Source organism: Anomaloglossus baeobatrachus, chromosome 4 (genome assembly GCF_048569485.1).
Source record: "Anomaloglossus baeobatrachus isolate aAnoBae1 chromosome 4, aAnoBae1.hap1, whole genome shotgun sequence".
Taxonomy (NCBI): domain Eukaryota; kingdom Metazoa; phylum Chordata; class Amphibia; order Anura; family Aromobatidae; genus Anomaloglossus; species Anomaloglossus baeobatrachus.
Window position 1 is genome coordinate 401,619,835 of NC_134356.1, and position 25,756 is coordinate 401,645,590.

Consider the following 25,756-nt stretch of genomic DNA (forward strand, 5'->3'; position numbering starts at 1 on the left):
ACAGGTCTAGGAGTAGGAGTAGTTCATATTGCCACATCCACAAAAAAACAGTTTATCAAAATATAAAATTAATTAATCCATACGTTAAACACCTTAAAGAGAAAAGAAAATCCAAGATTCAGAATAGTGGTCTTATTTGTTTACTACTAGAGATGAGCAAACCTTTCAAGATTCAGTTCGGTTTGGTTTGCTAACTTTCTTGGTGTTAGACAGTTTGACAAACATATCTGAACCCTATTGAATTCAATGGGAGTCAAAATGAAAGACAAAGACAACACCTTCTGGAGGGCCCAAAAGTTGCCAAAGCAGCTCAAAGCATAGCCATTACCTTCCTAGACTACTAACATAAGAAATATTGAAGTAGATGTGTGACAGGTATATGTCTGCTGGGCTGGGAGCCCTAATACCTCATGGAACAGCTCAAGCTGCTTTTCTGCTGAGCTACACTCTAGTGCAGACCTGGTCAAGGGGCGGCCCGCGGGCCACATCCGACCCGCCTACTGTCTGTGACCGGCCCGCCAGTCTTCGTCCGGTGCAGAGGGCCTGAGCTGCTGCGTGCAGGGCAGGGAGCGATCCTGCAGCTCCGCACAGTGTAGGTACCAGAACACAGGAATCTCTCCTCTGTTCCCTGCCCGCCACCTTTCTCTGTGACACACGCGCACGCTCTGATGTTGTCAGTACGGCGCGCGTGTGTCATTTCAAAAGTGCTCACCGGGCAGGAGAAGAAGCGGCACAGCAGGGACCTTCACTGAGAGAAGTAGCGGTGGGGGCCCCTCGGAGAAGAGCATCGGCGCAGCCAGGGCCCATAAAAAAGGAGCAGCTCAGTGGGGGGCCTGTACGGAGGTGCCTGAGGGCCGGGACAATAAGAAGGGATAGGTAAGTAGTGACTAATGAGCTGAGGAGGAGACAATGGGGGGGGGACTGGTGACTAATACTGGAGGTGTAGTTTTACAGGTGTAGTATATGGTGTTGTGTATAAAGTGATGTAGTATATTACAGATGTAGTATATAAGGGTGTAGTGATGTAGTATATGGTGGTGTAGTATATGGGGTGTAGTGATGTAGTATATTACAGATGTAGTATATTGGGGTGTAGTGGTGTACAGTAGTTTATTACAGGCGTAGTATATGGGGGGTGTAGTGATGTAGTATATTACAGGTGTATATAGGGGTGTAGTAATGTAGTATATTACAGGTGTAGTATATAGTGATGTAGTATATTACAGGTGTATATAGGGGTGTAGTGATGTAGTATATTACAGGTGTAGTATATCGTGATGTAGTATATTACAGGTGTAATATATAGGGGTGTAGTGATGTAGTTTATTACAGGTGTAGTATATGGAGGGGGTGTAGTGATGTAGTTTATTACAGGTGTAGTATATAGGTGTGTAGTGATGTAGTATATTATAGGTGTAGTATATAGGGGTGTAGTGATGTAGTTTATTACAGGTGTAGTATATGGAGGGAGTGTAATGATGTAGTTTATTACAGGTGTAGTATATAGGGGTGTGGTGATGTCGTTTATTACAGGTGTAGTATATGGAGGGGGTGTAGTATATTGGGTAGAACTGAGTTAATTATATTAGTCCGGCCCTCTAAAACCATCCCAATTTCTCATGCGGCCCCATGGGAAAATTAATTGCCCACCCCTGCCCTCGTGGCATCAATATTAGCTTCATAGACTGTTATTGCTAGACACATTTAAGGATAGTGAGAGAGCTAGATGAGTGAAAGGTAGCTGCAGGTCGGCCAGTCTGGGAGCCCTACTGCTATAGGCAACACATAACAAGGAGCCCTAACAAGGAGTTCCCATCCCCATTTCCCAAAATTAGGGTCAGACACCAGGAATGTGGCAGTAATTGCCTTAGAGTACCAGTGTATTGGCACAGGATAGATGCATGGGCCAGGGCTTGGCCTAGCATTTCTACCTTAAACATTGATCAGTAACAGGTGGATGAGAAGCAGATGTAGGCCTGGTTCTTTGAGACCCCTGCCACTAAAGGCAAAACACAAAATGGAGATCCAACTTGGAGTCTCCATATTTAAAAAAAAAAAAAAAATAGAAATTTTAGCATATAAATACTGATTGATAATTCTGTTGTCCTGCCACAAATAAACATTTCAGCATATAAATACTGATTGATAATTTTGTGGACCAACCACACTATCTCATCAAATAAATACTAATTGTTAATTTAGTGACAGGTGACTGACAGGTGTGGGCCTAGGGTTGTGAAACAGCTCGTTAAAAGAGGGGAAGGGTACATCACACATAAGTGGGAAATACCAAGGTCGTGGTGGAAGGGTGAAAATGAGTGGTGTTTCTAGCCCAGCATTTCTACCATACACATTGATCAGTAAGAGGTGTATAAGGGGTGTAGGCCTGGTGCACTGAGACCCCTGCCACTACAGGCAACAAACAACAAGAGTCTCCATATTTTAAAAATATTATGGGCACTAGACCAGTAGACTTGCATCAATTACCCCAGAGTACAAATAGTATAATGGCCGCAGCATGGATGCATGGGACAGGGCCAGGAACAAGACCTGCTCCAGCATTTTTAGCTTAACCAATGATCTGCAAGAGGTGGATGAGTAAGAGGTGCAGACCTAATGCTCTGAGACCCCTACCACTACAGACAACACAAGGAAACCCAAATAAGAATCTCCATTTACACAAAATTTGGCTTTTCGCGACTTAGGAGGAATAGGAGGTATATTAGTTGTTTCATCCATAAAAAAGGCAAATTGTTAAAGTAACAGCGATTGACAAACCTTCTGATTGTTGTGCCACCAAGGTACTTGTTAGTAACATCAGCAGCAGTAGCAATAGCAGCAAAAGAAGCCACTACAAAGGTGTCACAGACTGCAATAATGCAAGATTAATGCAGCACACTGAAAATTACAGCATCTCCTAGTGTGCATGGTCTGCATATGGGGTGGAAAAGAAATTGGAGATCCATGACTTGTGCATTTTGATGAAAGTTAGGCGGTCTACACTTTCAAAGGAAAGCCAGATGCACTTATCCTTCAGGACACAGCCAGCAGTGCGGAAGACACGTTCTGAGAGAATGCTGGCTGCTGGGCATGACTAAAATCTATTTTCTGAAATGTTTATTTGTGGCAGGACCACAGAATTATCAATCAATATTTATATGCTAAAATGTCTATTTGTGGCAGGAGCGCATAATTATCAATCAGAATTTATATGCTGAAATGTCTATTTGTAGCAGGACTACAGAGTTATCAATTAGTTTCTATCTGCTGAAATATCTACTGTATTTGTACAGGAGCACAGAGTTATGAATTAGTATTTTTCTGCAGTACCATATATGTGATGGAGGCCCACACAAGTATCTAAATCATTTTATCTCTGCTCAGATAGTGTGACAGGACCACATAATTATCAATCAGAATTTATATGCTGAAATGTCTATTTAAGGCAGGCATCAGGACCACAGATTTAGCAATCAGAATTTATATGCTGAAATTTCAATTTCTGGCAGAACCACAGAATTAGCAATCAGTCTTTAGATGCTGAAATGTCTATTTTTGCCAGGAGCAAAGAGTTATGAATTAGAATTTATCTGTACTTGAAATAAATGGGTTGGAGGCCCACACAAGTATCCAAATCATTTTAGCTCTGCTCAGAGAGTGTGGCAGGACCACAGAATTATCATTTAGAATTTAAATGCCAAAAATGTCTTCTTTTAGCAGGACCACAGAGTTATCAATTAGTATTAATCTGCTGAAATATCTATTTGCACCAGGAGCACAGAGTTATGAATTAGTATTTATCTGCAGTGACATATATGTGACAAAGGTCAACACAAGTAGCAAAATCATTTTATTTCTGCTCAGATACTGTGACAGGACCATATAACTATCAATCATAATTTATATGTTCGTTGTTCCTGCGGTGTCACACATAGCGATGTGTGCTGCCGCAGGAATGACGAACAACATCGTACCTGCAGCAGCAACGATATTAAGGAAATGAACGACGTGTCAACGAGCAACGATTTTTCACGTTTTTACGCTCGTTGATTGTCGCTCATTGGTTTTACACGCTGCGATGTCGCTAACGGTGCCGGATGTGCGTCACTAACGACGTGACCCCGATGATTTATCATTAGCGATGTCGCAGTGTGTAAAGTGGCCTTAAGTGTGGAGAGGCGGCTAGTGCGCATGCGTGTGCCGATTTACCCCAGCCACAGCCTAAGTCCAGTGTTTCTATGTTGGCTGCTTTACATAAATGCCATTACTTATTGCATATTTTTAATTATATTTAGTGGATTACTGTATAATGTCATCCTATACGTGGTCTATTACATCATCACTGAACGGATTGAGTGCGGGGCTGACAACCTGAATATATCTCCTTATTATATATGGACCTGGAGATCCTACAAGCTATGAGAAGATTCCATTTGAAACATATTATGGATTACAGAAATCTACAAAAATATGGAGCTCACCTATATTTTGCTAATGAAGATACTAGGAACGTTTTGGTACCGGCCCTTTCTTGCCATGTGACCGCCACCTCATTTTACTATATCACCTGACTTCCCTGTCCACCGCCCACTGATCGCGCTCCTCGGCCGGGCGCGCCCCCATCGCCGCTGCGACCGCCGTCATTGCAGGCTGTGGCGTCAGCGTGGGACATGGGTGACGCGTCCCCATTCCCTCGCTTGTACTCCTGGGTCTGACGGCGCTCGCAGTGGTGTCGGGGCGGGTTCGGCCTCGGCGCGCGTCACCAAGGGGGCGGTGCACCCGGAAGTGAGTTGCTGATGGCATTATTTAATACAGCCTTCCTAAGCCACTACATCGCCTTTCCCTGATGAAGCTGGAGCCACTGTGATTTACCGTTTAGCGAAACGTAAGTTGGAGGATGGCTTTAGGGCAGGTTGGGTGGCACTATTCCTCTGAGAGCTTTCTTTGAACTCCGTCTTGCATTTGTATGGAGTGAAACGCGTCGAGATGAGATGAGATATGATGAGTTCCTGAAAAGATGAAATAAAATCACAAGGACTCAGTATAAAGAATATGATGGGCAAGAATTGATGAGATCCTGTAAAGATGAAGTGAAATCATGAGATCTTGTAAAGATGAAATGAAATCACATGGACTTTGTTGAATGAAAGATCTGTCGGACGGTCTCTAGGCACTTGGGAGACAGATTTGGAGATAAGTTCTAAAAAAATCCTAATTTTTGAATTTGCTTGTCTTCATCAAATTAATCTGTGAAATCTATATGTGCCTGTCCTAATGGTGGTCTGTACCACATGTAGAGACGTCCAAATTATCTTGAAAGGGATAGAGAAGGGACATTTAAGGGTGAGCCGCCGAGGAATGGGGGCATCGTGTAACTAAGGATGTGCTCCATTGATAGGCAGGGATAGTGTCTTGAGGGGTAAACTAAGGCGAGAATATAGCCCCACCCACTTCCCTAAATATTGATGTAATCTAGGGTGGAAGTGCTGTTAGGCATTCACTCAAAACCTTTCTATTCATTCTCAACAAAGTGGTTTGAGACTATCTATTGTCATCTTTTATATGTGTTACTGCTAACTATATGTGTCGGTGTTGGTATCATGTTTGTTCTGGTCAAAGGACTTTTTTTAATATATTCAAATAAAGCTGATAATTTTTTTTAAAAAAAATTTCTTCGTATTCAAAGTAGATAGGTATTTTGCTGACGTGATATTGATTTGAGATACCTCTAAAAAACTAGTTTTTGAGATTTTGTAACAACCTTAATCTCATTATGGTAATCACTACACTATCATTCCCATGGCTTTACTATGACTCATGGTCCCTATTTGGCACATGCACTTTAGTGGACATAAATACCTTGCCAGAATCTGTTCACAGTATCCGATTCAGTTTGGTTTTACTGCATTGTGATTCATTGCACTGCATATTGTTGTCCACCTTCCATGGGTTTTTCATTTTCTATGTAATCCCGCATTTAGCACGGTGGCTCAATGGTTATCACTGCAGCCTTGCAGCGCTGGGGTCCTGGGTTCAAATCCCACCAAGGACACCATCTGCAAGGAGTTTGCGTAGGTTTCCTCCGGGTTCTCCAGTTTCCTCCCACACTCCAAATACATACAGATAGGGACTCTAGATTGTGAGCCCCAATGGGGACAGTGTTGCCAATGTATGTAAAGCGCTGTGGAATTAATAGCGCTATATAAATGAATAAAATTATTATTATTATTATTTAGTGTTAATCCCAGGCACTCTGAGTTGTATAGTGCCATCACCCTTCCATGTGGTTTTAACCCTTTTAATCATGGCCCTGATTTTCTGTGTATCATTTTAATCATTCATTTCTAAATAAACTTTGTTATAATTTTGCACCATATATACTCCGTTTCTCCTGTGTTTTCATAAGTCCAGTGTTTAGCCTAGTGAGCATGCTCAGCCTGATAGTGCCATTTCTGAGGCTAAGTCCTCGGTTCAGGCTACTGAGCATGTTCCTACACTTAGTGCGAAAAGCCTCTTTGCACAGGTACTTGGACTTCGTGCCGTGTCGAGCATGTCGAGCATGCTCAGGCAGATAGTCTGATTTCTGAGACTGTTGTTTGGGCTACTGAGCATGCTTAGGGACTTAGTACATCAGAGGCTAGGTCCGGTAAGGAACTCACTGGACATGTCCGTGAGGTGCAGGCCCTGATAGGGCAGAGGACATCAAGTGTCCTGATGATGTGGCCACTCTGGACTGGCTCGCGGAGGCCCGCCCCTATGACCTGGCGCCTCACCATTGGTCGTCAGACGATGACTAGTGAGGTGTTTGGGGCGTGGCTGCCATAAGGTCATCAGTGATGTGGCGGTACCGGATAGGCTGCTGGTGATGTCACTGATGACATGGCACTCTAATATTGGCTCCAGGAGGTGCCATTGAAATCCACCCTGGGTTTTGGGAGGACCCAGGTTATAAAAGGGGCTGGATAGAACATGGAGGCACGCAGTCTTCTCATATGCTTGTTCTGAGCACACCGCCATGTATAGAGCCCATTGCGGCATAAGCCTTTGTGTGGAAGCGGTAGGTAGGGTTAGGCGAACAGTGCCTGTCACGCCAAGATTCGTGGCTCAGCACATCAGTATCAGGCGCCGTGCTTCCCTCCTGCCGTTTCAGTCTTTCTGCAGCAGCCCAGGGGCGTTAACTGGGCTGCGGCTGCTGTGCTACCTGTCGGGTTGTGCCCCCTACGCGCACAGACAGCGTACCCTAGGACCCTTGTGGTGTTAACAGGGAGTTCCTGGGTTGGGTGTGCGGAACCTGTTATCCTCTTCGGCTTCCCAGTCTACGCTACTGGTGTGACCACCTGGCCTGACATGTCCTTCACACACATGGCCAGTCGAGAGGTGACCAGAAACGCTAATCGGAGGACCGCTCGGCCTGATGTGTCTTACACACGTGGCTAATAGGATACTTTCGCAGCGGTCTTCTGGTCAATGCTACCTGGTCACCACCAGGCCTGACGTGCTACCTGCACACGTGGTCGGTGTAGCGCCAGGTACACCAAAACGCTAACTGGGTTGTCATCCGGTTTGATGTGTCCCTACTAGAGTTGAGCGAGGTTCGAGGTTCTCCAGTTCTAGGCTCGAGTGATTTTGGGGGCTGTTCGAGATCGAACTAGAACTCGAGCATTTTGCAAAAGCTCGATAGTTCTAGATACGTTCGAGAACGGTTCTAGCAGCAAAAAGCAGGGCTTTTTACAGCTACAGTGTGCAGGAGCCATCGCTGGCAGCCTGCCAGAAGCTGGTAACCAAGATAAACATCGGGTATCCAAGCAAAGCGCTTTGGTTAGTAACCCGATGTTTATCCTAGTTACGTGCAGGAAGCCCACACTTCCCCGCTCAGCTCGCTCCGCCCCCTCCTGCCCGCGGCATGTATTGTACACACGTACACACACACACACACACACACACACACACACACACACACATGGTCCCGCTCGGCTTACCTGCGGTGATGAAGTCCCGCCATCCCGACCTCAGCGCTGTCACTGTCCTCCATGGCCGCCGCTTGTCACATCACCTCTCGCTTCCGACCCGAGACTGACTAACGGTTAACTGCGTTGCTATGGCAACGGTGATCTCCGTTACTGACCGGCTGTGTCAGCCGGTCCCTAACGGAACGGGGAGTCGACCGTGTGCTAGAGCATGTCGCCGGTACACGGCGATACACATATGTGCACCGTGTACCGGAGAGATGCACTCGCAGGTCCTACATGACGCGTCATAGTCATGTGACTAGTCTGCAGCCAATGAGATAATAGCCACGTGACTGGTCACATGGCTATTTTGACGTCACGATAGGTCCTGCATCTCTGCTGGCAGTGCCGTCACCGGGAGGATTCAGCAATCATCGGATGGAATAGCGGCAGGAGACAGAGTGCAGAAGGGATCGCGAGGACCGGTAAGTGTTATGGCAATGTTTATTAACTGTTTGTGTACATTTATAATGCATTTTTATGTGTTTGTGATTGCCTCCCATTATAGCCTATTGGTTCGAGTTCGGTTCGTCGAACGTTCGACGAACCGAACTCGAACGGGACCCCCGTTCGGCGAACCGACCTCGAGCCGAACCGCGACCGGTTCGCTCATCTCTAGTCCCTACACACATGACTGGTTCCCCGGTCTAAACTGAGCCACCCAGCTCTGTATTCTCTGCCTAACCTTCGGGTTGCCAGCAACTCCTTTGTCATCTGGAGCACGGCGATTGGGATATTTACCACATTATCCTGATCTGCCAGTCCCCCCGTAACATATATATATATATATATATATACACATGTATATATATATATATATACACATATACATACATATATATATATAATATATATATATATAAATAGATATATGCTGCAGCAGCACCCTCCCCAATCTGTAGCCGTCTAAACATGGTGACGATACCGCCTGTCTGCTTCTTATATGCAGAGCGACATGTGACTTGGGCAGCTGATGACATAAGCCCTTGTCTGAATGTTGTGGATGGTTACTGCACCCTAATTGGCTGCTGGAACACCCACACATTAAATTAAGGGAAAAAGAAAACCTCCTCTGACCTCTCCTCCCTGCTCATCACTTACAGCACCACTATCCTAGCCAAAGTCATAATAAGGTAGAAGAAAAGCATTAGTGCAGACACGAAGTTACTGAACAAAGGCCAAATTTTACGAAACCCGAATCAGAATTTAAGATTTGCAAACCTTTTTCGAACAAATTCGCTCATCTCTAGCTACCACACCTCCCTAAAAAAAAAACAAAAAAAATTGTATGTACTCCCAATTAGTATAAATAAAACTGTAAGCTTGACATGCAAAATACAAGCTCTCGTACAACTCCACTGATAACAAAAAATAAAGACATAATGGGTCTCGGAAAGGTGATAAAAACCTATTTTTTTTTCTTTTCTACAAGATGCAAATTTTTTTCACTACATAAACAAAATCTATGCAAATTTTTTTATTGCTGTAATTATAGTTCCTGGAGAATCATGTTTCCAGGTAGTTTTTACCATGAAAAAAAAACGTAAAAATAAAATCAAAAAATCTGGGCAGAATTGCATTTTTTTACCACTTCATCCCACTTTTATTTTTTTCTACTAATTAAGTACTTTTATGGTAAAATTAATGGTCTCATTCAAAACTACAACTCTCCCACAAAAAAACTCTCAGACAGCTATGTTGACATGTAATATATACACCCCTTAACACTGAAATTGTAACACCAAAACTAAAAGTTGGGGAACAAAGGAAATCATAGAATGAATAGACAGGTTAATAATATGCAAAAGATTAAAAAATTGGGGCATAAAATAAAAAAAATCTCAATTTATTCAGTTTCAATTATGCTCACCACTTGCAGAAATACATGCACAATGCAGATACACAATTTAGTGTGCATTTCATAAGGTTATTAAAGGTTGTCTGTGGATTGTTCCTGCACAAACAATCAAGTTTTACTGCTGCAGCTTCATTTGTGATCACAGAACTATGATGTTTCAGATTCAATGGGAAATAAGAGATGCTGCAGATCATGGCGCAAGCAGAGATGAGCGAACCTGAGGTTCGAAGTTGGAAGTTTAGGTTCAGAAACTGGCTACCAAAAAAACTATGTTTGGGTTCAAAGTTCGAGTGATTTACGAGTGGAAACCACTCAAGCGAGCAGCGCTGTGCATGGGTATGATTGATTCTCAGCCCTTTGCGAGCCTCCTGCAGTGTCTGAACGGCTCACACTGGGGGTAAAATCAGAGTGATCAGATGTAGTGTGCGCACACACACACACACACACACACATACACACAAAAATTGAAATACCCTTCCCACCCTCCCCCAGAAGTGTTCTGTTTATCGCTATCTGCATGAGACACAAACTGCCCAATTACAGATTTCCATTGAGGTTTGGATCAAGTCAGGGTCACAAACCAAACCTTATCTAAGGTTCGACTCTGCTCTTTGAACCGAATTTGCTCATCTCTAGTAGTCAGTTAAGGTCATGCAACCTGGTGTTGTCAAAATTGAAAATGGCTCCTCGGACACTTCGAAGAAATGACCACACCACAAGTTCCACAATTGATTTATTCAGTGCTGCAAAAGAAACTGGATATCACATATTAAGTGTAAGATTAAAAAAAGTGCCTACATATTAAAACATTCCAAAGTTTCTTATTTTCACATGTAATATTGATTTATTACAAAATTATTTAAAACAATGGTTATTCTTTAAAAACAACAGGAAAATCCAGTGCAGTTGTAAAGTTTACAGCGCTCTGTAACAGGCCCTGATCAAACATGAATGTGAATTAACTATATCGCTATTGGCAATTTGATTTGAGGTAAATAATTTTGACATGAATCTAAATAATGTGAAGCCACTAATTGCCCAAAAAAGATGTGTATCACACTTCTAGGTCTCCTAGGACTTTAGTAAGCCTCCTTTTGGCTCTTTAAAGCAAACACAAGTTGATGTCACATGGACATTACTAAGGGTCCCGTTACACGTAGCAACGTTCCAGCGATCCTGACAAAGATACGACCTGGTCAGGATCGCTGGTGCATCGATACATGGTTGCTAGTGAGCTGGAAAACAGGCAGATCTAGTTAACGATGCAGCAACGATACGGCGATCCGTATAACAACCTCAGCGGTAGAGTTGAGCGATGTTCGAGGTTTGCCAATTTCATGTTCGAGTGATTTTGGGGGGTGCTCGAGCTCGAACTCAAGCTTTTTGCTAAAAGCTTGACAGTTCGAGTTACGTTCGAGAACGGTTCAATCAACAAAAACGTGGCTTTTCACAGTAAGGCTATGTGCACACGTTGCTATCTGCATGCGTCCTGCGTCCCCAGCACAATCCCTCTCTCTTTCCTACTCACCGATCACGGGCGTCTCGCTGCACGACTGTCACAAATCTGCAGCGTCTTTTCCTCTTTAGAAAATGACTGCTGCTTCATTATTCAATCAGGTATTCAGTGCTTTCCCTACACACCGGCGCCCATGATTGGTTGCAGTCAGACACGCCCCCATGATGAGTGACAGCTGTCTCACTGCAACCAATCACAGCCGCCGTGCAGTAAAATAAATAAATAAACAATAATAAAAAAAAAAAAATGCGGTTCCCCCCATATTTGATAAGCCCTGGTGCGGTGGCAATTGGGGTAATAATGAGTTTAATCATGCCAGGCGTCTCACCCGAGACACCTTCCATGATTAAACTGTAAGTGAAAGTAAATAAACACACACAGCGAAAAATCCTTTATTTGGAAGAAACGACAAAAAAACACCCTCTTTTACCAGTTTATTAATCCCCAAATACACATCCAGGTCCGACGTAATCCACACGACACTGTCAGCACCGTAGAACACGATCACGCTGTGTCCTCTACACGTAGCAATGAAGTGAATCGCGCTGTCACCAGAGACTTCACTCTGCAATGCAGACGTCAAGATTACCAAATCTGCTTATCTTTATCAGAGGCAGTAGCTCAGTGGATAGAGCTTTTGCTTAAGAAGCATAACTTTACGAGTTCTAGTCCCGGTAAAGAATTTAATTTATTAATTTTTTTAATTTTAATTTTAAATTATAATTATTATATATTTATAATTATAATTTAGTTTATTATGCACCGAGGGGAGGAGCCGGACATCAGCTGTGAGCCGCGGGACACACCTCTAAAATCGGAGCAGTTCACGGAATGAGGCTGCATTGCTCTCTCCTCTCTCTCTTCTCTCTTTCTCTCTCTCTCTTTCTCTCTCTTTCTCTCTCTTTTTCTCTCTTTCTCTCTCCCTCTCTCACTTTTTCTCTCTCTCTCTCTCTCTCCTCTCTTTCTCTTTTTCTCTCTTTTTCTCAGTCTTTTTTTTCCCTTTCCCTCTCTCCCCTCTCTCCTCTCTCCTCTCCTCTCTCTCTCTTTTCTCTCTCTATTTTCTCTTTCTCTCTCTCTTTCTCTCTCTTTCTCTTTCTCTCTCTCTCCCTTTCTCTCTTTCTCTCTCTCTCTCCTCTCTCTCTTTTTCTCAGTCTCTTTTTTTCTTTTTTTTTTCCTTTCTCTCTCTCCTCTCTCCTCTTCTCTCTCTCTTTTCTCTCTCTCTTTTTCTCTCTTTCGCTCTTTCTCTCTCTTTCTTTCTCTCTCTCTCCCTCTCTCTTTTTCTCTCTCTCTCTCTCTTTCTCTCTCTCTCTCGCTCCTCTCTCCCTCCCCTCTCTCTCTTTTTCTCTCTTTTTCTCAGTCTCTTTTTTTCTTTTTTGTTTCCCTTTTTCTCTCCTCTCTCCTCTCCTCTCTCTTTTTCTCTCTTTCTCTCTCTCTCTTTCTCTCTCTCTTTTTCTCTCTATCTCTCTCTCTCTCCCTCCCTCTCCCCTCTCTCTCTTTTTCTCTCTTTTTCTCAGTCTCTCTTTTTCTCTCTCTTTCTCTCTCTCTCTCTTCTCTCTCTCTCTTCTCTCTCTCCTCTCTCTCTTTTTCTCTCTCTTTTTCTCAGTCTCTCTTTTTTTCTCTTTTCCCTCTCTCTCGCTCTCTCTCTCCCTTTTCTCTCTCTTTTTCTCTATCACTCCCTCTCTCTCGCTTTCTCTCCTCTCTCTTCTTTCTCTCTCTTCACTCTCTCTCCTCTCTCTCCTCTCTCTCTCCTCTCTCTTCTCTCTCTTCTCTCTTCTCTCTCTTCTCTCCTCTTCTCTCCTCTTCTCTTTCCTCTCTCTCTCTCTTTCTCTCTTTTCTCTCTCTCTCTCTCTCCCTCCCTCTCTCTCTCCTCTCTCTCTCTTTTTCTCTTTTTTCTCTCTCTTTTTCTCAGTCTCTCTTTTTCTCTTTTACTCTCTCTCTCTCACTATCTCTCTCTCTCTCTTGCTATCTCTTCTCTCTCCTCTCTATCTCTTTTCTCTCTCTTTTCTCTATCTTCTCTCTCTTCTTTCTCTCTCTCTCTTTCTCAGACCTGGCAATGATCAGCTGATGCGGTCACCTGACGGAATCAGCTGACACTATAAGTCGAGTGGTGTGCCTTCCAGCAAACCGATCAGATGATATTGGATCCAGATTGGATGGCGTGGGACCCTTGACCCAGGATTACTGTGGAGGGGGGTTCTTTATTTCAATAAAGATGGAGTCACTAATTGTGTTGTTTTTATTTCTAATAAAAATATTTTTCTGTGTGTTGGGGTTTTTTTATCTGTACTAGAAATTCATGGTGGCCATGTCTAATATTGGCGTGACACCATGAATTTCAGGCTTAGGGCCAGTTGATAATATACAGCTAGCCCTAACCCCATTATTACCCAGCGAGCCACCCGTCACCAGGGCAGCTGGAAGAGTTGATACAGCGCCAGAAGATGGCGCTTCTATGTAAGCGCCATTTTCTGGGGCGGCTGCGGACTGCAATTTGCAGCATGGGTTCCCAGAAAGCTTGGGCACCCTGAGCTGTGGATTCCAATCCCCAGCTGCCTAGTTGTACCTGGCTGGAGACAAAAATTGGGCGAAGCCCACGTCATTTTTTTTTTTTTTTAAATTATTTCATGAAATTCATGAAATAATTAAAAAAAAGGGCTTCCCTATATTTTTGGTTGCCAGCCGGGTACAAATAGGCAGCTGGGGGTTGGGGGCAGCCCGTAGCTGCCTGCTGTACCTGGCTAGCATACAAAAACATGGCAAAGCCCACATAATTTTTTGGGGGGCCAAAAAACTTCTGCATACAGTCCTGGATGGAGTATGATGAGCCTTGCAGTTCTGCAGCTGCTGTCTGTCTGTATGGAGGAGAGCAGACAGCAGCTACAGAATGACAAGGCTCAGCATGCTCCATTCACTAGTGTATGCAGGAGAGCAGAACTACAAGGCTCAGCATACTCCATCCAGGACTGCATGCAGGAGTTTTTTGCTCACCAAAAAAATGATGTGGGCTTCGCCATATTTTTGTATGCTAGCCAGGTACAGCAGGCAGATACGGCTGCCCCCAACCCCCAGCTGCCTATTTGTACCCATCTGGGAACAAAATAAATAGGGAAGCCCTTTTTTTAATTATTTCATGAATTTCATGAAATAATTAAAAAAATAATCGACATGAGCTTCGCCCCATTTTTGTGTCCAGCCAGGTACAACTAGGCAGCTGGAGATTGGAATCCGCAGCAGAGGTTAGCCCGAGCTTTCTAGGCACCTCTGCTGCGAATTGCAGTCTGCAGCCACCCCAGAAAATGGCACTTTCATAGAAGCGCCATCATCTGGCACTGTTTCCAACTCTTCCAGCTGCCCTGGTGACGGGTGGCTTGCTGGGTAATAATGAGTTAATACTAGCTTTGTTTTACTAGCTAGTATTAAGTTTGAGATTCTTTCTCCTTCAACCCATGCAGCTCTGTTACATCAGACAGCACTGCATGGGAGGAAGACGCTGCTGCTTCCCGTGCAGTCTATATCACTCAGTGAGTAGCAGAGGCTGCAGGTTGTAAGCGGTGAAGTCACCGCTGACAGGCACGTTGCTATAGCAACGGTGATCTCCTTTATTGACCAGCTGTGGCAGCTGGTGAATAACGGAACAGGGAAGCAGAACGGGGAGCAGACCATGTGTCAGAGCATCTCGCCGGTACACAGGGATGTACAAACGAGCACCGCGTACCGGAGAGATGCACTGCCAGGATATAGCAATGACGTCTAACCATGTGACCAGTCTGCAGCCAATGAGATAATACACACGTGACTGGTCACATGCTTTTTTTGACATCACGGAAGGTCCTATCATCAGTGCTGGTTACCGGGGGGACGCAGCTATTATCGGAAGGAAAAGCGGCAGGATACAGAGTGCAGGACGCTTCGCGGGGACCTGTAAGTGTAATGGCAATGTTTATTAACTGTATGTGTACATTTATAATGTGTTTTTATGTGTTTGTGTTTGCCTCCCATTGTTTTCAATGGGGTTTGAGAGGTTCGTCGAACGGTTCGCCGAACCGAACTCGAACGGGGCCTCCGCTCAACGAACCGAACTCGAGCCTTTAGAGGCTGGCTCATCTCTACTCAGCGGTCATTGGGACCCTGTCACATAGCAGCTGTTCTGACGACTCAGACCTTGATAGAGGCGTAGTTTTTCCATCCAGGCGTGCAAATGAGGTCGCTCGTCGTTGTTATGGCATCAAACACAGCGATGCATTCTGCCCAGTGGGACACCAACGATCAAAAAATGAACCAGGACGTTCAGGTACGATCGGCGATATCGCAGGGGGGGCGTTCGCTGCTATGTGTCACACGTAGCGAGATCGCTAGCAAGGTCGCTGTTGCGTCACAAAACCTGTGACGTTTCAGCGATCTCGCTAATGACATCGCTATGTGTAACGGGGCATTTATTCTACCTGGCTAGGTGTAAACACATGGTATTTAATATCTACCAACTACTTAAATAATAAAGACAGTCCAAAAATTACCTCTTTTATGTTGATAGATGTCTGCCTTGCTGATGCTGTGCAGGGGTCTAATATTGGATTATTATAATAAGGAAAGAAATGTGAGTAAAAACTATTGTATTGCAATACACACACTTTGTGAAGTAGACAGTTGCTATAACATTTCTGGAATGTGGAAATTTTTCTTTTGACTTCAAAAAAAATCCAAAAATTCCAAAAAAAATGGGAACAATATAGCTTTAAGTTTGTCAATTTCTCAAGCTAGGAAGTACATTTTCTTTGGCACATAAGCCTTGGTTTCAAGATTTTTCTAGCTAAATAATGAAAGATAAATATTAACCTGCCCTTCTCAGAGTAAAAAATAAAAAAATGTTTTCTTATTTTCCTAAAGGTGTCATACTGCAGTATATCACAGATCAATATAATTCACAGTCACACTGACTTTTCAGGTCCAGCATCTCCCTATCACTCGAATCTTTAGATTATTATTTACAGACTGTGACTACTAATCCCATTTCTATGTTCTTTAGCAATGCAATAATACACCATAATCATAGGTACACCTTTTTCTGTTTATATGTGTATTGTTCCACTTGCGTATGACTCGTGCGAGTCTTGCATCAGTATCACCCAGCACGGCGCTAACTCTCCGGACAAGAACGCTCAGCTGCATAGAAATACATGCAGCTGACCCGCTCCTGTCAGAGAGTGTGCAGCTGTGCCAGGTGATACCGATGCGAAACTGGCACGAGTCATACGCAATTGGAACCATACCCTAAGTGCAATGATTTGTGCACCTCAAATCCCTAAGCTGTAAGGTCCTAAAATGGCTGCTGCATTCCCTGTCCTCATGTTTTATAGTGCCTTTGATATTTCCCCTTGATTAGCTGTTGTAGATCATGTGATGTGATAGCTGCAAGGCACTATAGGGAAGCTCGCACAGCCATACCCAATATCATTAATCCACTCTCTAGTTGATGTAATCTTCAGCAGTATGTGAAATGGCATTGGGCATTTAATTTTGTGATTCTCGCAAATCGAATTACAAATTTACAGTCACAGGGACCATAGAATTTCAAGAAATTCTACTCTAAATTGTTTCCCAGTGGATCATATGTACTATGTAGCATGTTAAAAAAACACCTAAAGTAAATAAATATATGAAAAATGAGCGTGGGCCATTTTCAGTTGTTTTGGCTCATTACATCAGGTGTGGTTGCTCATTACATCTTCATATAAATATTGTTGAAATAATAGGAATAAATGCTTCATATTCTTCACTTGTTGATGGATACTTTCCTGGTTTACTGCATAATAAATAGGCAGTATAACACATAATCAACAAGTAGGATCATTATGACTGCCAAGACTTCAGTGTATGAAACAGGACTAACCTGATGAAAATTCTGCTGATGTTTTGAAATATAATACACTTCATTATCACATTTCTTTTTTGTAACACAAAACAAGTTAAACATTTACACCTTTATTTGTCTAGACATACTACCGGGAACATGATAAATACAATGTTGAGTGAATGAAGAAAAAATAATCACTGATTACAAATGACAGGTGTATAAAATATAGTTAATATGATCAACGCTTGTTCCACATTATTACACAATCCCTGTATGTAATTAGAGGATTGAGCATAGGAAACTAAGATACATTATTGACAGCACATACCAATAAATGTTACTAGTAGTAATAGCATTCCCATATCTAAGTTAATCACACTATACAGCACTCTCCTTCAGTTCTTTTACCACATAAACTATTTTCCCACTATCATTTTGCTCATATTTGTTCTATATCTTTGTGGTTATCTAATTCTACTCTTAGGGGCACTTTGCACACTACGACATCGCAGGTGCGATGTCGGTGGGGTCAAATTGAAAGTGACGCACTTCCGGCGTCGCAGGCGATATCGTAGTGTGTAAAGCCTTTTTGATACGATTAACGAGCGCAAAATCGTCGTAATCGTATTATCGGTGTAGCGTCGGTCATTTCCATAATTTGGAAATGACCGATGTTACGATGTTGTTCCTCGTTCCAGCGGCATCACACATCGCTGTGTGTGAAGAAGCCGCAGGAGCGAGGAACATCTCCTACCTGCATCCTGCGGCTCACGCCAGCTATGCGGAAGGAAGGAGGTGGGCAGGATGTTTACTTCCCGCTCATCTCCGTCCCTCCGCTTCTATTGGTCGCTATGACACCACATGACCCGCCCCCTTAATAAGGAGGCGAGTCACCGGCCAGAGCGACATCGCAGGGCAGGTGAGTGCATGTGAAGCTGGCGTAGCGATAATGTTCGCTACGCCAACTATCACCATGATATCACAGCTGCGACGAGGGCGGGGACTATCGTGCTTGGCATCGCAAGCATCGGTTTGTGATGTCGTTGTGTGCAAAGTGCCCCTTAGGCTTTGCTCCCACTTGTGTATAAATCGGAGGAGTGCAATGTGAGGAAAAAAATCACATTGCACTCGTGCCAATGTTATTCAATGAGGCAGTGTTCATCTGTAAATTTTTCCTCTTTGCAATCAGGCTGAGGAAAATATTCCAGCATGCTGCATACAGCAGCGTAAAATGGCTGAGTCTCACCAATGTAAGTCAATTGGTGCAAGAAAAAAATTTAGACAGCACATGGACCATCCATATTTTTACCCACATGTCTCAAAAAAAAACTAATAAAAATATTTACATTGGTAGATGATTGAAAGATATTAGATAGATAGAACAGATAGAATAAATAGATATCTTGCATATATATAATTTCACAACATCCCTACATATTATAAACTTGTAGCCTTTAGTGCCTTTCATACGGCACCAAACAGTACTTTATGCTTCTTTAACCTAATAAATAAATAAATCATTGAAAAAAATGACATGGGGGTCCCCTTCATTATTGATAACCATAAAAGGTAAAGCAGACAGCTGGGGGCTGATACTATCAGGCTGAGGAAGGCCATGGTTACTGAGCCATTCTCAGCCTAAAAATATCAGCCTACAGCCAAACTAGAAGTGGTGCATCTTATTAGATGCTTCAATTCTGGCGCTTCAGCTCGGCTTTTCCCAATTGCCCTGGTGCATTGGCAATTGGGTTAATAATATTTGGCATTGATGTCAGCTATGAATTGTCCCAAACACAGCAAACATCATGCCCTGATGTTAGTACGGGAGAGGTGTATACCAGATAACCTCATTACTAACCCAGTAAGTAAAAAAAACACACACACAAAAATAGTTGATTTTAAAAAAACACTCCCCAACTTTTTTCCCTGGTTCACCAATTTATATATAAAAAACTAGGCAGGTTCAAAATAGCCCAGGGATTTCCAACGAACTACAGGAAATCCAGTGTGGTCCACAAATAGAATTATGAAAAACATAAAAAGAGAAACAGAAACATAAGACTGTACATTGTTTACCAATTTATTAGAAAGCAAAGTATCCACACAGATCTGACATAGTCCAGCACTTCACACGGCGTTACCTGATTCAGTCGACCAAAGGCTATATAGCCTCATTTTGACACTCCAAAGGCTTTCGGCAGCAGCCACTCTTGCTTCACACTAAGCTCCATAAGACCCAGTGACTCTGATGAGTGATAAGCATTGACATTAATAATGTTCCTGCTTATCAATTAGACCTTCTGAAGAGTGGTAACATTACTGACATCACCGCTTATCGCTGTCTTAAGCAGGGATGTTACTGACGTCACCGCTCACCAGAGTTGTCAGGTCTCTCGGAGAGCAGCATGAGTCGGGAGTGGCTGCTACTCAAAGCCTATGGAGTGTCAGAATTATGCTCCATAGTCTTTGATCGATGAAAACAGGGAACATCATGAGAAAAGCTGGACTATATCAGTCCTCCATGTGATCTTTAATTTTTAATGAATTATTGAATGGGGGACAGTCTCTTGTGTTTATTGTTCTCTTTTTATATTCTTAAGGTTTCCATTTGTGGACTACATTGGATTTTGTGGACTGTGTAGGATTTCCTGGACTATGTCAGACCTCTATGGGTCTTTTTGTAAAAAATAAATTGGTGAAATGTCAAGGAGTATTTGTTAAATTAAACAATTTTTGAGTGTGTGTTTTCTTTTTACTTACTGGGCTAGTAATGGGGTGTCTTATAGATATTATTCCATTACTAACATCAGGGCTTTATGCCAGCTGTGCTTTGGACAATTCAAAGCTGATATCAACCCAAACTACCATTACCATGATAGCTAATGCACCAGAGTAATCGGGAAGAGCTGAGGTGAAGCATTAGAATAAGTGGCTGTAGGCTGGCATTTGTAGGTTAAAGGCCCCTTTACACACGGCAACATCGCAAACGACATCGCTGTAACGTCACCGGTTTTGTGACGTAATAGTGACCTCCCCAGCGACATTGCAGTGTGTGAAACACACCAGCGACCTGGCCCCCACTGTGAGGTCGCTGATCACTACACATCTCTCAGGAACATTTTTTGGTCCTTTGTTTCCCGCTGTGCAGCAAGCATTGTTGTGTTTTACACCATTACAATGACTTCTTAGCAACTTTCCTTTTAAACAGCTGCTTTGACACGTCTCAAACAACCAGCTAGGTTGTTCTGCAGGTCCGTATCGCTGCTGTGCTGTTGGCCAGGTTTGCCTGTTTGACAGCTCACCAGCGACTCACCAGAGACTTTCCAGCGATCCCGGCCAGGTCGACATCGCTGGTGGGATCGCTAGAAAGTCTCAGTGTGTAAAGGGGCCTTGAGAAGGGCCCAACAAAAATAGACCTTCCCTGTCTGATAATATAAGCTTGCAGCTGTCTGCCTTACCTTTGCTGGTGATCAAAAATAGCGTGGGGACCCCCTCATCATTTTTTTTTATTATTTATTAGTTTACACAAGCCTGAACAGCTGTAGAATAAACACCATATGAAAGTCACTAAAGGTGGCAAGTTTATAATATACAGGGGGGTGTGAAATTATATATCTGCAGGATATCTATCTATCTATCTATCTATCTACCTATCTATCCCTCTTTCTATCTATATCTTTATATAAGATTGTTTTATTAATTATGATAACTAGATTAAAATTACATACAGTTAGTATAGTATGTAAAAGATAATGTTAAAAACGCATTGCATAAAGATGGCTTATGCATGTCATGCGACTGTCATATGAATGCTAGGTGAGAAAACAAATCACACACTTGCATGACATATGTAATAACATATGCATGACACTCATTCCTCTTTTCTGGATGAGTATCGGAGCAATTACACCCTATTGAAAGTGGACCTTAGGCTCTGATTCATCAAGACCAGCGTGCTGGAGTCACTCATCTTTCTCCTGTCAAGGATAGAGTAAGGTTTTTAGTGTAAAGTGAGCCATAGCTCATGATTAGAGGAACTGTGGTGTCATGCACCAATTTGCCCCAACCTGCACTAATTCCCACCATTTTGAGGAGGCTTTGCAAAACTGGCGTAAAAGTTGCAAAAAATCCAGTACTCGACGCATCTTTTTATAACTGCTGTCAAGTGCTGAAACCTGGGGCTTTTCACTTTAGACTGGAACGTCTAGCTCTGATGAGCCACAAAACGTAATATAATTTGTCACATCCTTCTCAAAGGTACTAAGAAAGTAAGTATGTAGAAAAGACAATTATGTAAAGTGCATGGTAACTTGAGAAGAAAGATGAATTAAAAATATATATATACTGTATATATAAGAGAGGCAATGTACCATGCCATAAAGATTTAATGGCCTGGTGCATTGGCTGTCACATCTAGGTTTCTGAAAGGTAAGAATAAGATGAAAAAGATAACAAAAATTTGTGAAACCTGATATAAAATCAAGTGATGATAACATGCTCCAAATGAGTGCAATGATAAGATAAATAACTATAAATATTATTAGACAATTGTATGGGTGTTAAAGTACATATCCAGAAGTTATGCCTTGCTGAGTACATCCAGATGGATTTCTCCATCAAGTGTGCATATCAATATAAAAAGAAGTCAGTTCATAGGTGTACAGAAATACAGTGGCATGTAAAAGTTTGAGCATCCCTGATCATAATTCTGAGTGACATGCCAGCATATTGCACGACTCACTTCAGTTGCTGTGGGGAGCTCGCAGCGGGCAGTCTTGATCTATGGTGCTCGCTGTGAGCGTCAGCTGTATCAGTGCTGGAAGCATTGTGGGACCTCATGTGGAGGGGTGTTGAGGGTAAATAAAGAGGGACAGAGGGTGCTTTTTTGTCTATTATTTCAAATAAAGGATTTTTTGGTGTCTGTGTTTATTTACTTTTACTAACAAATTAATGATGGGGTGATCTCATAGATACCTGCCATGATTAATCTCAGACTTAGTGGCAGCTATGAGCTGCCATTAACTCCTTATTAATCCGATTGCCACCGCACCAGGGCAATCGAGATGAGCCGGGTAAAGTCCTGGGACTGTCGCATCGAATGGATGCTGCAATTCTAGGCGGCTTCTGGCTGCTATTTTTAGGCTGGGGCGCTCCCAATGATGTAGGTCTCCCCAGCCTGTGAATACCAGCCTTCAGCTGGGAGGCTTTTTTAAATCATTTATTTTACTGTACGATATAGACCTGCCCACCGGTGGCTGTGATTGGTTGCAGCCAGAGAGCTGTCACTCAGCGTGGGGGCAGGTCTGACTGCAATCAATCACAGCCACCGGTGGTCAGGAGTAGCATTGAATATGTATGAGGCTAATGAGTGGGTAGGGAAGACGAATGAGAGACCGTGGGAGCAGTGTGACAGTCATGCCGCGATTGGTGAGTATGAAGCGCTTGGAGAGAGGCAATGTAATGTGCACAAAATTTCGGCGGCCAGCCAATCACAGTAATGCCACAGCCAAGATGGCTGTGGCATTACTGTAATTGGTTAAGAAGCCCAACATGTTTAGTGACTGCAAATCAGGTGCCAAAACGACTGGATGGGACATCCGAATATAGCGAGGTGAATACACCATTGCTCACAATATAACAAATAACCCAAATATCACACTATTCTGCGAATAGCAAATAGTGATGAATACATTCGCTCATCACTAGTTATGCTCTCTCTCAGTGCACTCCTTCCACTTACATTAAGTGGTTTTAATTCTCTGTTAGCAGATCCTTTTCCAGTCCATATATAAGAGGTCAGGTTTAACACAAAAGAAATTCATTCACTAGATTAAGACCCTTTTGAGAGGTACACTGTGACATGATACCTGGGCTCAAATAAAATTGGCCATTTTTATCTGTTGAATATCTCATTTTTTAAAAAAATATTTTTTTCATGTTTCCCAAGCAATAATGCATGTTCACATTCCTGTGTTTACTGTTTGCATCCTTCAGCTTTTTTCCCTTTTGCTTGAGTGCAAATTTAAGGGTACACTCATACAAGCATAAGACTCGGACGAGTGTAATGCCAGAAAATCTCTCATTGCAGTCTGAACAATGTTATTCAATGAGGAAGAGCAGATGGTCACTGAGAGAAAAGTCGCAGCATGCTGGGAGTGGATGCCGAAATCGTGCAAGACTCACCAATACGGATGCCACACAGACAGTACACGGACCATCCTAGTGGCATCTGTTTTATTGACACATTACTATCATGTAGCACAGAACACTGTAAATGATCCTGGAAATTAATAATAGTTGCTGAGAAAAAAAATGGTTTGCCTGACAGCACATGGACAGCAAGTGAGAAAAAAGCACACACTCGCATAGCACTCACATGAAACATGGACTACCATACGGATGCCACTTGTCCTACTCTCCTGGAAGAGAATGGGACTGATTTTTCAAACGATCATGTGACTCTGACTCCAGCCTTATTGTAATAGTATATTGTTTTGTGGGTTACCTGCCTCCTGCTTGAAAGTTTACCCTGTTGCAAGTGGCACTTGCACAGAATGATCCCCTAGAAGTCTTCAAAAAAAGCCATTAGTGGCAGTAGATGTCTATATGGAGATCTCAGCTCAATAATTTCCTTTTGAGATTTCATTGAGATGAGACCTCAATCTCGGCAACCTGTGGGAGGTCAATCAGTGCGAGCGAGGACGGCGCCAGCACAAACTTTAAATCAGCAGGCAGGTCACGGATATAGCAATCTGTTATTTAGGCACCGTAAGCAGGTGGAGGGGTTAGGCAGGAGCCGGAGACCCTAACCATAGTATTGCCACTGTGCACCTAAGTCTTATAACGCGAAAACGCCAAACAGATTTAAGAACAACCTCACACTGGATTTCTTCACTAAAGCAATCAAGTTAATCTGTTTAACAGTGCCATGCCTTTATTTTAAGATGCAAAAACATGCTGACAGGATGTCTTTAATAACATGTAAGGCTCATGTGTCAAAAGTGGCATTTGTGAAAAATGGGAAACCATTGGGAATCTGTGATTCATACGATCTTAATGGGTTGAATGTGTTGTATGTGAGAGTGCTGAAATGCTAAAAAAGTGCCAGAATGTGGACATGGATCATGACAAGAATACTCATGTTTCAGTTCATGTTTTCATGAATTTTGCATGTTCTCCTCATGCTTTTTATGTTCTTTCTCTGACTTGTTAAATGACACCGGCCATTTTGCCTTTTATCTAGTAGCAGACGTTTCAGTGTAAATAAATGCTTTTCTTCTGCACAGGAATATCTAATTAACAATATAGTTTCATATAATAATATTTGCTGGAAGGGCTCAATTCACATTGTTAACATATTTGGCTGTAATGTTTGTAATATTAATTGAATTTTCCTTCTGAGGTATTATGTTATTGCAGCTGCACGGCTCAAGAACAACCTTAGGATACGTTATTGAAATGTCTGACTGGACTTTTGTTATTGTAGCTGCAATAATATGTTATCTAAGATTTGTTTGGCATATCAAACCAATGTGTACATTTTTAGAAATAATGCCATTAGACTTAAATTGAAAGTGGAAAGACTTATATTAAATTAAAAAATTCACAAGGGAATATATTACCTTAAAGAATGGAGAGGCGAGAGGATTCACTATTTTTTATAGAGGACTAATTCATTTATCAGGTAAAAAGAGGAAGCTCTTGCAAACGCTTGCTCTAACTCCCATTAAAAAAAAGTTAGAAAATTGTTTTTTTTATTTGTGACTCCCCAATGGGTGAGCTCTGTCATTGTTTGCAGATTGGTCTGACTTCTGTCCTGGTGTCTGCTGTGTTGGGATGAGGCAAGTGATGAAGGCCCTCCTGCAGCACAGGAGCTTAGAGGATCCACCACATCGGGAATGTATGGAAATGGTATTGGTATCCACTGCTGAACCCTGGGTGAGAACATTCCTTTTTTCACATATTTTACCATTGCTACTACTGAATTACTTGGGACTGTATGTCTGTATTATTTGGGTAGTGTATATTGGTATTTTGTAGTTGGTATTATTTGAATTGTCTCTCCAGGAAAGGAGATAAACTCTCGCGCAGCGCCAACTATTGGAAGTAGCGATCCTAAAAGTCAGAAGTGGATTTTTAACAATCCTTTGCATATGACTTAGGATTTTATGCCAGACCAGAATCCCAATTTGCAGACACAGAGTTTTGGGGTGCTTGCCCCTCGTTAGTGCAAAGTATGGGGTGTCTGGTCTGGCTCATGAGAAGCTATGTGGGGGGACCACAGAGGAAAACTATTCTCCTTAAGGAGACTTTGCAAGCCAGTCTGGCTGCCAGTAAAGTAAGGGGACTTATAGCTGCCATGCCCCTCTAGGAAATATTCAAATTGTCTCTCCAGGAAAGGAGATAAACTCTAGCGCAGCATTAGTATTATTAGTATTATTTGAGCACTGTATGCATTATTTGGTTTGTAATGCTTCAGCACTAAAAATTGGTATTATTTGGGAACTGTAGATTAATATTTT